This window comes from Chiloscyllium punctatum, chromosome 3, assembly GCF_047496795.1.
Source record: "Chiloscyllium punctatum isolate Juve2018m chromosome 3, sChiPun1.3, whole genome shotgun sequence".
Lineage (NCBI taxonomy): Eukaryota > Metazoa > Chordata > Chondrichthyes > Orectolobiformes > Hemiscylliidae > Chiloscyllium > Chiloscyllium punctatum.
This window is the reverse complement of record NC_092741.1, coordinates 145,835,616-145,848,968: the sequence shown is the minus strand read 5'-3', so window position 1 is coordinate 145,848,968 and position 13,353 is coordinate 145,835,616. Positions and strand designations below refer to the sequence as shown.

The following is a 13,353-nucleotide window of genomic DNA, read 5'->3' as shown; positions in this document are numbered from 1 at the left end:
TTTTATAAATGACCTGGAGGAAGGGTTAGAAGGTTGGGTGAGCAAGTTTGCGGATGATACGAAAGTCGGAGGAGTTGTAGACAGTGAGGAAGGATGTGGCAGGTTACAGCGGGATATAGAGAAGCTGCAGAGCTGGGCAGAAAGGTGGCAAATGGAGTTCAATGTAGCTAAGTGTGAGGTGATTCACTTTGGTAAGAGTAACAGAAAGATGGGGTACTGGGCTAATGGTCGGATACTTGGTAGTGTGGAAGAGCAGAGGGATCTTGGTGTCCATGTACACAGATCTCTGAAAGTTGCCACCCAGGTAAATAGTGCAGTGAAGAAGGCATATGGCGTACTGGCTTTTATTGGTAGAGGAATTGAGTTCTGGAGTCCTGAGGTCATGCCGCAGTTGTATAAGACTCTGGTGCGGCCGCATCTGGAATATTGTGTGCACTTTTGGTCGCCATACTATAGGAAGGATGTGGAGGCACTGGAACGGGTGCAGAGGAAGTTTACCAGGATGTTGCCTGGTATGGTAGGAAGATCCTATGAGGAAAGGCTGAGGCACTTGGGTTTGTTTTCATTGGAGAAAAGAAGGTTTAGGGGTGACTTGATAGAGGTGTACAAGATGATTAGGGGGTTAGATAGGGTTGACAGTGAGAACCTTTTTCCACGTATGGAGTCAGCTATTACAAGGGGGCATAGCTTTAAATTAAGGGGGGGTAGATATAGGACTGATGTTAGGGGTAGGTTCTTCACTCAGCGAGTCGTAAGTTCATGGAATGCCCTGCCAGTAGCAGTGGTGGACTCTCCCTCTTTATGGGTATTTAAGCGGGCATTGGATAGGTATATGGAGGATAGTGGGTTAGGTGGGCTTTGATCGGTGCAACATCGAGGGCCGAAGGGCCTGTACTGCGCTGTATTCTTCTATGTTCTATGTTCTATGTTCTAAAGGAAAGCATACCATTCATAGCTTTCCACAACAGTATTCCACCAAGGAATCTGTTGCTTACAATATTATTCAGCATAATTGTGTATGTTTCTTGGTAAATTTGACAGTTAACTTAAAAACACTTAATGTGTGACAATGACATAATCTGAATGAAGTGAGCAGATTAGTACATGCTCTGTCAGAGGACAGTGCCATGCTGTTATAGGGTCAGTATTGAGGGAGTGCCAGACTGTCGGAGGATCAGTACTGAGGAAGCGCTGCACTGTTGCAGGGTCAGTGCTGAGGGAGCACTACATTGTCAGAAGATCAGTACTGAGGGAGTGCCATACTGTCGGAGGGTCAGTACTGAGGGAGCGCTGTACTATCAGACGAGGTTCTGGATTAGTGGTGCTGGAAGAGCACAGCAGTTCAGGCAGCATCCAAGTAGCTTCGAAATCGATTCGGGCAAACGCCCTTCATCAGGAATAAAGGCAGTGAGCCTGAAGCGTGGAGAGATAAGCTAGAGGAGGATGGGGGTGGGGAGAAAGTAGCATAGAGTACAATGGGTGAGTGGGGGAGGGGATGAAGGTGATAGGTCAAGGAGGACAGGGTGGAGTGGATAGGTGGAAAAGAAGACAGGCAGGTAGGACAAGTCCGGACAAGTTATGGGCACATTTACTGAGCTGGAAGTTTAGAACTAGGGTGAGGTGGGGGAAGGGGAAATGAGGAAACTGTTGAAGTCCACATTGATGCTCTGGGGTTGAAGTGTTCTGAGGTGGAAGATGAGGCGTTCTTTCTCCAGGCGTCTGGTGGTGAGGGAGGGGCGGTGAAGGAGGCCCAGGACCTCCATGTCCTCGGCAGAGTGGGAGGGGGAGTTGAAATGTTGGGCCACGGGGCGGTGTGGTTGATTGGTGCGGGTGTCCCGGAGATGTTTCCTAAAGGGGTCTGCTAGGAGGCGCCCAGTCACCCCAATGTAGAGGAGACCGCATCGGGAGCAACAGATACAATAAATGATATTAGTGGATGTGCAAGTAAAACTTTGATGGATGTGGAAGGCTCCTTTAGGGCCTTGGATAGAGGTGAGGGAGGAGGTGTGGGCGCAAGTTTTACCTGCGGTGGCAGGGGAAAGTGCCAGGATTGGAGGGTGGGTTGTTTTTGGGCGTGGACTTGACCAGGTAGTCACGGAGGGAACGGTCTTTGCGGAAGGCGGAAAGGGGTGGGGAGGGAAATATATCCCTGGTGGTGGGGTCTGTTTGGAGGTGGTGGAAATGTCGGTGGAGGATTTGGTTTATGCGAAGGTTGGTAGGGTGGAAGGTGAGCACCAGAGGCGTTCTGTCCTTGTTACGGTTGGAGGGTTGGGGTCTGAGGCCGGAGGTGCGGGATGTAGACGAGATGCGTTGGAGGGCATCTTTAACCCTGTGGGAAGGGAAATTGCGGTCTCTAAAGAAGGAGGCCATCTGGTGTGTTCTGTGGTAGAACTGGTCCTCCTGGGAGAAGATCCGGCGGAGGCGGAGGAATTGGGAATACGGGATGGCATTTTTGCAAGAGGTAGGGTGGGAAGAGGTGTAATCCAGGTAGCTGTGGGAGTCGGTGGGTTTGTAAAAAATGTCAGTGTCAAGTCGGTCATCATTAATGGAGATGGAGAGGTCCAGGAAGGGGAGGGAGGTGTCAGAGATGGTCCAGGTAAATTTAAGGTCAGGGTGGAATGTGTTGGTGAAGTTGATGAATTGCTCAACCTCCTCGCGGGAGCATGAGGTGGCACCAATGCAGTCATCAATGTAGCGGAGGAAGAGGTGAGGAGTGGTGTCGGTCTAATTATGGAAGATCAACTGCTCTACGTAGCCAACAAAGAGACAGGCAGCGCTGGGGCCCATACGTGTGCCCATGGCTACCCCTTTGGTCTGGAGGAAGTGGGAGGATTCAAAGGAGAAATTGTTAAGGGTGAGGACCAGTTCTTCCAAACGAATGAGAGTGTCGGTGGAAGGGTACTGTTGGGGACGTCTGGAGAGGAAAAAACGGAGGGCTTGGAGGCCCTGGTCATGGCGGATGGAGGTGTAGAGGGATTGGATATCCATGGTGAAGATGAGGGAGTGCTGTACAGTCGAAGGGTCAGTACTGAGGGGGTGCCACACTGTCAGAGGGTCAGTACTGAGGGAGTGCTGTACAGTCGAAGGGTCAGTACTGAGGGGGTGCCGCACTGTCAGAGGGTCAGTACTGAGGGAGTGCTGAGCTGTCAGAGGGTCAGTGCTGAGGGAGTGCCGCACTGTCAGAGGGTCAGTACTGAGGGAGTGCCACACTGTCAGACGGTCAGTGCTGAGGGAGTGCCGCACAGTTGGAGGGTCATTATTGAGGCAGTGCCACACTGTCAGAGAGTCAGTACTGAGGGAGTGCCACACTGTCTGAGGGTCAGTACTGAGGGAGTGCCGTACAGTTGGAGGGTCATTATTGAGGGAGTGCCACACTGTCAGAGAGTCAGTACTGAGGGAGTGCCACATGTCGCAGGGTCAGTACTGAGGGAGTGCTGCACTGTCAGAGGGTCACTACTGAGGGAGTGCTGCACTGTCAGAGAGTCAGTACTGATGGATTGCTGCACTGTCAGAGAGTCCGTGTTGAGGGAGTGCCACACTGTCGGAGGGACAGTACTGAGGGAATGCTGCACTGTTGGATGGGCAGTACTAAGGGAGTGCTTCACTGTCAGAGGGTCAGTACTGATGGAATTCCATACTGTTGGAGGGTCAGTACTGAAGGAATGTTGTACTGCTGGAGGGTCAATACTGAGGGAATTCTGCATTGATGGAGAGTCAGTACTGAGGGAATGCTGCACTGTCACAGGGTCAGTACTGAGGGAGCACTGCATTGTTGGAGAGGCAGTACTGAAGGAGCTTTATTTTGTATAAGGTACCTTGCCATGTGTGGCAACATTACACACTTTTCACTGCACTCCTGTCCTGTACTTGAGTTCACGTGACAATAACATCTAAAATCTAAAATGTTAACAACAAGATTCTCTCTTTTTGAGAATGCAAGTGAGCTATAATAAAGAATGACACTAATATGGGAGAAATTCAGAAACCAAAGGTTGATTTGTTTTAAGTGACTACATCCTGTGTGGTAGACAAGAGTCTGAAATCAACACTGCAACATGGGCTCAAGAGGTGGATTATAGAAAAAATGTTAGTGAAAATTGTGGATGTTGACAGTTCCATGAAGGATACAAACAGGTGTGTTAATAAAAATTAGAGCTTTTTGAATTATGAGACCTGCGCAAAGTGAAGACCAACAGTGGGAAAATCACTACTCTCAATCCCTGGGGCAGACATCAGAGAAGGTGAATCCTGGTTCAGTTTTCAATTCTGGTCTGTTTTTCTTATTGGTCCATTCATCTTCGAGATGAACTGGTCTTCATGGTTTCACCCGCATCTCTGCAAAATTTCCCAAGTTTCTTGTTTTAATAAAAGGAACAGAATATATATTGTTGGTAATTCCATTAAGTTGTTCAACAGAGGGGTCCAGTGAGCAACAATTTCTTTTGTGTCTATTAACTTCTTCAAACAACAGCTGGATAAACAAAAATAAAATACTTCAGATGCTGGAAATCTGAAATAAAAAGTGCTGGAAATATTAAGAAGCCCTGTAGAGAATGATAAGAATGGATAAACACCTTCTAAAGGTTGGAGTTGCAAGTTTCCAGTAAAAGTATAGACAGATATGCTCCAACCCTTCATGTAAAATGCTTTCTTTCTGTGCTGAAATGATGAGAAATAGTGAAACGTTGTTTCCACCCCTACACCCCCCCCACCCCCCCCACCTCCCCCCCACCACCACCCCCCCCCCCCTCCCCCGCACAGGCTGGAGGATCACTACTCTCTCAGAATAAAGGGCCACCCAGTTAGCAGTGGGGAAAAGGAGGAATTTCTTCACAGAGAGTTATGAATCCTTAGAATTCCAGACGACTATGGATACACAATTGATGAATATATTCAAGACTGATTTTTACACACTAAAGAAATCAGGACTTATGGGGATAATGTGGGAAAATGGAGTTGCTTGTTGAGTGATGGAACAGACCTGAGAGAATATGTGGTCCACTTTTGCTCCTCTTTCTTACATTCTTTAACAAAGATGTCAGTAGAGAAATATCAGTATTCAACAAATGTAAGAATAAGGAGTTTGATTTAATTATTTGGGATTCATGAAGATTAATGTAGAATGTTATCTTCACTGTCTGGTAATGGGAAATAGATTGGGGATCCACAAGATCTGTGAATCCAATGATCTTGAAGGAACAAACCATATTTTATAAATTCAAATTTCTAAAGGTATATCTTGCAATTCTTAGAGTTTATTACATTTATTCCTGCAGTAGTAAATAGGCTGACTGACCTGAATAATGGATGGTTGGCTCTTTGCATCCATTGTTGATAAGTGTGGTGCTGGAAAAGCACAGCTGGTCAGGCAGCATCTGAGGAGCAGGACAATCGACGTTTCAAGCAGAAGCTCTTCATAAGGAATGTGCAGGGTGGCCCAAGGGGGCTGAGAGATAAATGGGAGGGGTGTGGGACTGGGGGAAGGTAGCTAGAAATGCGATAGGTGGATGAAAGTGAGGGGTGATGGCGATAGGTCAAATAGGTGGGAAGGAGATTGGACAGTTCAAGAGGGCAGTGTTGAGTTGGAAGGTTGGATCTGGGATAAGTTGGGTAAAGGAGAAATGAGGAAACTGGTTAAATGGACATTGATTCTGTGTGGATGGAGAGTCCCAAGGAGGAAGATGAGGTGCTCTTCCTCCAGTCATCAGGTGGCTAGGATTTGGCGATGGAGGAGGCCCAGGGCCTACATGTCCTTGGTGGAGAGGGAGGAGGAGTTGAAGTGATCGGCCACGAGGCGGTGAGGTTGTTTAGTGCATGTGGCCCAGAGATGTTCTCTGAAATGTTCTGCAAGTTGGCATCCTGCCTCCCCAATGTAGAGGAGGCCACATTGCCAGCAACAGACACAGTGGATGAGGTGTTTGGAGGTGCAGGAAAATCTCTGCTGGATGTGGAAGGATCCTTTGGGACCTTGGATGAAGGTGAGGCAGGAGGTGAGTTGATGGGGGGGGGGGTATGGACCAAATGAGGGAGTCATGGAGGGAATGGTCTCTGCAGAATTCTGAAAGGAATGGGGAGGGAAATAGATCTCTGGTGATGAGGTCTGATTGTAGATGGCGAAAATGGCGCATGATGATCCGTTGTATGCAGAGGTTGGCGGGGTGGAAGGTGAGGACTGGGATGTGTTGGTGGGGGTTGGGGGGGGGTGGGGGTTGGGGGGGGCATTGTTCTGTCCTTGTTGAGGTTGGAGAGGTGGGTTATATGGTAGAGGTCCAGGAAGTGGAGGAGATGCGCTGGAGCCTCCACTGCACTTGCTTCCAGGAGGACCAATTTCACTCCAAAACATCCTAGATGGCCTCCTACTTCAAGGACTACAATTTCCCCAACTCATTTGATTAGCTGAACTGGTCCTCACTCTCAACAATTTCTCCTCCGAATCCTCCTACTGCCTTCAGACCAAAGGGTTAGCCATGGACACCGCGTGGTCCCCAACTATGCCTTCCTCTTTGTCAGGACCATGGAACAGAACATCTTCTAAGGCCATACCCCATCTTTTTTTCCACAACATCGATGACTGTACTGGCGCTACCTTGTGCTCCCACAAGGAGGTAGAATGGTTCATCAACATCACGACTACCTTCCACCCTGACCTCAAATTCATGTGGACCACCTCGGACACCTCCCTCCCCTTCCTGGACCTGTCCATCTTCATTTCTGGCGACCGACTCCACACGAACATCTATTTCAAACCAACCAACTCCCACCCCCTCTCCTGTATCCCTTACTCCCAATTCCTCTGTCTCCGCTGCATCTGCTCCCAGGAGGAGCAATTCCCCTCCAGAACATCTTAGAAAGTCCTTCTTTAGGGACCTCAATTTCCCCTCCCACTCAACAACAATGCCCATGTCACCTCCTCTTTGCATGTATTGTTAGGTATATGAGCATCTATTCCAGGAGACCAAGTACAAAGGACTGATTGAGCAGAAGCCAAACAGCAATCATTCATCACATTGAGAAAATAATTTTTTCCCCTTATAAGATTAATTTTGACTAATGCACAAAACCAGACAGTGAGGAACACTTGTCGCTATTTACACCTGTCCTTGTTAATTGAGATTTCTGTGATAGCTTGGTTGATAAGTCAAGTTGGAAATATGAAACGGTACACAGACTTTTCGGAGCATCTTGCATCAGAAAAACAATTGTGAGTCTCCTTAACCAGACAGATTGAAGGGTTGTGAAATTGAGAGTGTAAAGTGTGAACAAAGAAATGTAAGCTAGTGTAATGATTTAAACACATTAGGCGCTGATATAAAAAGAAAAGCCAGAGAAAATGATTGGATTAAATGAGAAAAACAAAAGAAGTAATAAAAGGGTATTCATCAGCTTTCAATTTTGAAATACAGTATCTTGATGTTTGTTTCATTTCTTGCTAAGAAAGGATTATTAGGTATGCCTTTAACCTTACATAACAGAGAAACATGCATAAATCTTACAGATACTGTGCTTGCAAAGTGAACATTATTTATTATGAAAACTTTACAAAATGTGATTTTTTAAAAAACATCATATCTTGAATATGATTGAACACTGAAATATTTTACCCTTATTATGGCATTAGGATCAATAATCATAACCTCTGCAATAGTTAAAATAAGAGACATCTAAATTAATAAATGGTCTTCGTGTTACTCTGTTCTGTTTTCTACAATAATATGATAGGCCTGAGTCTAACAATTGTGAGACATATGGCAGTTTGTTGTTGAAAGGCAAAATGAAACTATTGAACTTTTGATTCAATGATTTGTGTTCCTGTCTTTACCAACGGACAAAGATCTTTGTTGAGAGATTTTGATTTTGAAAGATATTGGAGGGACAGTAAGGTATGATCAGATTTTTTACCTTTTACAAGGAAGCCAGCATTGACAATGAAATGACACAGTAATAATGGTGATTATGATGATCGTGGCGAGACTCAGATTAGTAATGCGCATGAACATACAAACAAGGAGCAGAAACCAATCAGCAATCATTCATCATATTGAGAAAAGACTTACAAGTCATTCAGATAGGTCATGGATGTGAGAAAGAGTCATCTTTAACCCTGGATTATGCTTTTCAGCAGAACAATATGTAGCAGCAAAATTAGATATAGAAACGTTAATGGTCACATGGTTTTAAACAAGTGGAGCAGGTCATGGGTCAAATGATTGAGCTTTGCTCCTTCTATTTCTTATGTTCTGAAGTTTCAAATGTAATGCATTTCATCAACTTAAACATCTCATAACTTTCTAAAAATGAATTTCTGAAGCATGATGCTGATATTTTGGCAAGCATGCCAGACAAAGGAGAATTGGTGTCCCAATAGGCAGACAGGCACCTTAAGGTCCTAATGGAGGGGCCACGCTCTCTTCACCCAAGATTGGCAAAGAAGGCCATACCATCACACTGCCAGCCTATACCAAGTTTGTCCCCCTGGCCAGTGCAGTATCTACTGTCCAAAATGCCCAGCTGCGCACAGGGGGTTCAGTGGCCTCCTGCCAGGCTAAGTGCCTCCACCTTCCCTCTGCGACCGCACACCCACACTACTCCTGCTACTGACCCAACCTCCCCACAAAGCCAGTCCTCTAATATCATCACTGCTGCCTGAAACATCCTCCCTCATACTCTCTCTCCCTCATCCATAACCTCCCACATTACTAACCCTGGCATGCCTTCTGCCCTGCCTACTCACACATACGGGTCATCTCACCAGCTTTCGCCCACCTGCACCTCCACTATGTGCTGTGCCATCCACTTTCACTTTAGCCAATCCCTCTGGTTGCAGGAGAAGACAGCCCATGATGGGACAGGGCAGAGATGGGTGTAGGGTACCCACCATCAGGTCCCTCTTCCTCCCCCTAAGGGACTGCCTCTGTGGGGATACTGAAACATCCATGTCCCACTGACTGAGTAAGTACCACTCTTCACTCTAGTGAAACCCTCACAATAACCCAACTGTCACTGCCATTCATTGTACACCTCTCTGAGCACTGGCTATGTCTGTTTTGTGTCTTACAGGTTTGAAGCAGATGTCAAATGTCTTAGTGATCATACGTGATACCCTGAAAAAAAGCCTTCCAGCATCTCTCAGGAGGAGAGTTCATTGACCTCAGAGGAAGCAGCAATAAGCCTGACCCCGCACCCCAACTCCACCAGCTCAGATACTGACTCCTTGCTGGGAACATTAGCTAGGTTAGAATCAGGACCACCAGCTGGAGAGTGTGTCACTGCCACACAGATGACTGAGGAAGAAATGTCCAAGGTTTCAGGTTCTGAAAAAGGGTCACCTGACCCGTGTTGACCCTATTTTGTCTCGTCACAAATGCTGCCAGACATGAGTTTCTCCAGCAATTTCTTGTTTGTGTCGCCTCAAGTACCTGACTGTTTGACTGCATCAATGGACAGATTGGCAGCTGCCTTGGACAGTCAGCTCCAGCTCTCTCAGGGTCTGCTGGGGAAGCGCATATACCTGCACTCCAACAGCTCAGCCATTGGTCCTCAGCACCAAGAGCAGGACGACAGAAGGGCTGGTCCATCCTACCCTCACCCCAAGGTGCTCTGTCCTGACAAGGAGACAGGGGGATGCTGGGAGGCTCTTAGCCAGAGGAAGAACCACACACAGGCTCCACAGAAGGGGTGGTCCCAGGAAACTCTAGAGGCAGCAGAGCACCTCCTTGAATGCCAGGGTGGGTGGGGAAATGTGGGGCAGGTGCGTGCTCATGCCATTGGGTTGGGTAGGGAACTGAGGAAGTGCGAAGACTCTGAACTTCACGGGAAGGGTTACCAGGAATGGGGTTTGAACATTCAGGGCTGTCACTGATGTGTAAAGTCAGAAGCAAGAAATTTCTTCCTGTGGAGCACTCTCTGTCACCTTCCGTCTTCGTAGGAATCACTACTATGCAGTGGGAAAGAAAATGGCTGCAACCAGACTCAAAGTGGGTCTTGATCCATGAGGGAAGAGGTTGAGACATCCAGCAATGTGAGGCCCTAAATATATACATTGACCCATTCACTATGTAGGACACACAACAACAGGCTCCTAATCTCTGGAACAACATTCTGACTCCTCTGAATGATGATACTGTTACTCTTCCAATTTATTTACCCTGATTTTCTTGTTTTAGTCTCAAATGATTTGCTGGAATATGCATTTCATCAGCACACATTGGCTACAATGTGATTGACGAACCGTGCATGTTGTTTGGATAATGCGAACTTTCTGCTGAACGTGTACAGCGATTTTCTATTAGCAATCTTCGACAGCGCCATTTTCTATAGCGTGAGGTTTCAGAGGAACATAACCATCACATGAGAGCTGAATGACCTGTAAGCAACTTTTAAAACAAAAACTCTTCTTTATTTATTCTTAGGAAATGTAAAGGTACCATAATCTTACCAAACCCGTCAGAGAGAAAGAGAGTTGATGGGTCACCACACCTCAGGCAAAAGGTGAGGTTGCAAAAGAGATCCCTCCATGGTGATTTCAGCCAATACTAGAATTGAACCTACACTGCTGATATCACTCTGTATCACAAGCCAGTCATCCAGCTAACTGAGCTAACCAATTCCAGGAAACATACATCACTGTTGGTTCTGGCATTTATCCCACATCCCTAGTTGTTCTTGAAAAGGAAGCTTTTGTCTTTCTATTTGAACCATTGCCATCTGTGTAATGAGAAAATGAGTTTCTCCCAGGCTGTTGAGAAGTGTGTAGCAATATTTCCTTCTTCATTTTCATTCATACTTTCGGATATGTCAGATTTTTTTAGGTGCTAACCTATTGTTTAAATTGCAAACATGCTGCTCTCCTGTGACCTGTACAGTAAACACAGCCATTGCTCATATTTCTGTTCTTTTTAGTATCAGCATATATGACATAATGCAAAATTTACAGGCAGGATTTTCTTTGATGTTGAAATCCTCGCATTTTGTTTCAATAGCATGTAATATCATCACTTGGAATATTGCAGAGGGATCACCCACTGTGATAATTCCCTCAGCCTCAGCCTCCCTTCTGACCAGTCTGCACTGAGACCAGGATGAATTCCATACACAGTCACTGACTTAGCCAAAGTGCGAACGACCTGAGACCTGACATGGAAGCCTTTGTGTTTGAACCATGAGAGATCATAGCCCAAGGACCAAGTGAGCCTGAGAGTAACAGAATTTAAGCACTAGTCAGCTGTTAAGCAGCTTGCCAGCAATTGCATCTCTCATGTTGTGGGTTCCCACTATTGTCAATAACAGGCTAATTACTTAGAACGAGGCTAACTCCAGATATCCTACTGTGATCAGGGGCAGAGTTCATTGATTTTCCATCGGCTATAGTTGGGCTGAGGGTTTGCTTCTCAAATATATTTTGTTGTGGCAAAGGTTCATGGAAGCCAGCAACATTTCCCTTATTCTAATGAGAATCCTTCATCTATGAACATGGACAGTGTTCATTGATGGACTGCACAATATTCCTCTCACCTGATAGCTCCATACACAAGCATCTACACACACCTGACCAAGAACACACATGGATACAAGAACATGCACATGTGCACACACACACGCATCTGTTGAAGTACATATGCAAGCACATGATTAGATAGACACACATATATGACCCACTCTTATGCAAAGTGGCAATTAAATCTCCTTTTCAATCCTTTTCTCACTCAGTGACTCAGAGGCCAATGTAATGTCCCTACTACAATACTAAGACTGTCTAACTCAATATAGACTGAGGCTAGAACCTGGGTTACTCTTGGTCTGTCTCAATTAATACAAAACAAGGTATTTGAATGACCTACTACAAAGACTAACTACTTCATTTCTAACTCGCAGTAGCTGTTAGAAGTTGAATGTTTCTAGGTTTCTGGTCATGACCTAAGGAGGTGAGAGAAATCAATTCCTGTGATATTAGATTCGACTACAGTGTACTTAAACAAGCCAATGTCACTGAGGGGGTATTCTCAATACATGGACTGCAGCAATTCAAGAGGGAGGTGTGTCACTGCCTCCTCAAGGACACGTAAGAGGTGGACAATATGTATTGGCCTTGACATCAATACTGACATTGTCAGAATGAATTAAAAGGAAACTTGCCTTTTTTTTTGCTTCCCCAACAATAAATCATGCAGGTAAAGAAATTGGGAGTCAGCAGAGTATTAGAAAGAGTTTACATTTTTTTACAGCAGTGCAGGAGGTTTAAGGTTAGGTTTCTGTGAAAATGCAAATACATCAAAGGATTTCAAACATATAAGATGTTCGAATATTAAATTCAATACTTTAGCCTCACTGAAAATGTTATTCCATTGATGAACCAAGGTGCCTCATCGAAAGACATATAATTTCATTTCCACATTGAGTGACTTTTACTGACCAGTTTTCTTTCTTAGCTATACTAGATTGACTCTCATTCTTATCTTAATGTTAGATCAAAACAGTTCTATAGCTGTTTATAGGTGCCTGCGTGCCTCTGCAGCTGACATGCTCTCATCATTTAACCTCCTTGTGCCACTAATTCAAGCAGGCTGTCCTGTCCCCTCCCTCCAACCCACTTATCACCTCCCCTAACCCCCCCCCCCCCAACCCCCACAACACACTCTCATATAACTCATAGGTTTGCGACTTTTAAAACAGGGGAACCAATGTGAGTGAAACTTAAATCTACAAAATTAACTTTAGCTAAAAAAGAAATCAATTGTCATGCTTTTTAGAAAGACCTTAATTTTTACAGCTGAAAGAAATTGAGACTGTAAAGCTATTCACCCATTGCAGCATGTGGTTACTGCAGAGCATGTAATTCACCCGGAATCTCAGTAACCACTGGACGGGATCACCTTCTTACAGATGTTTTTGAGGAGTTCTTGATGTGTAGTGAATGCAAAAATAATAAAGGAAAGACCGACCTTCTCTCAATTTCACCGATTATAGATGTCCGTAAGGGTTTATATGCCATGAATAATTTACTCCAGTGGAGCCTGGTTCAGACTGACCTAACTTCTGTAACCTTTTACTGCGTACAATACAATCTTTCAGCATATTCAGCATTCCTTTATTTGCTTTCAGATCCTGACAGACCACCAGTGTGAACTCAATGTGAACAAGGAACAGATAGATTACCAGCATCCTCATGTAACCATGTTCATGGTCCATGGCATTGCGTGATTATATTTCAGTAATGGAATTTAGGTTATGAGAGAATGCTAGCTTTCATATTTACTTCAATACATGGCTTTAAAGTTGCAGCTTCCCCTTTTTCAGGACACGCCTGCCAATTTTAGGTCAGTTTCATGGGTCACTTTCACATAATTAACTCTTTGA

General features: G+C 45.3%; 1 long non-coding RNA gene across 1 annotated transcript in view; it reads right to left on the bottom strand.

The window, feature by feature from the left end:
• The window catches only part of LOC140466230 (uncharacterized), a 45,970-nt gene extending 32,990 nt beyond the window's left edge, over positions 1-12,980 (bottom strand). Inside the window, exon 1 of the long non-coding RNA XR_011955205.1 lies at positions 12,799-12,980. This is a non-coding gene — a long non-coding RNA (uncharacterized lncRNA). The remainder of the gene's footprint in view (positions 1-12,798) is intronic.
• Positions 12,981-13,353: the final 373 nt, after the last annotated feature.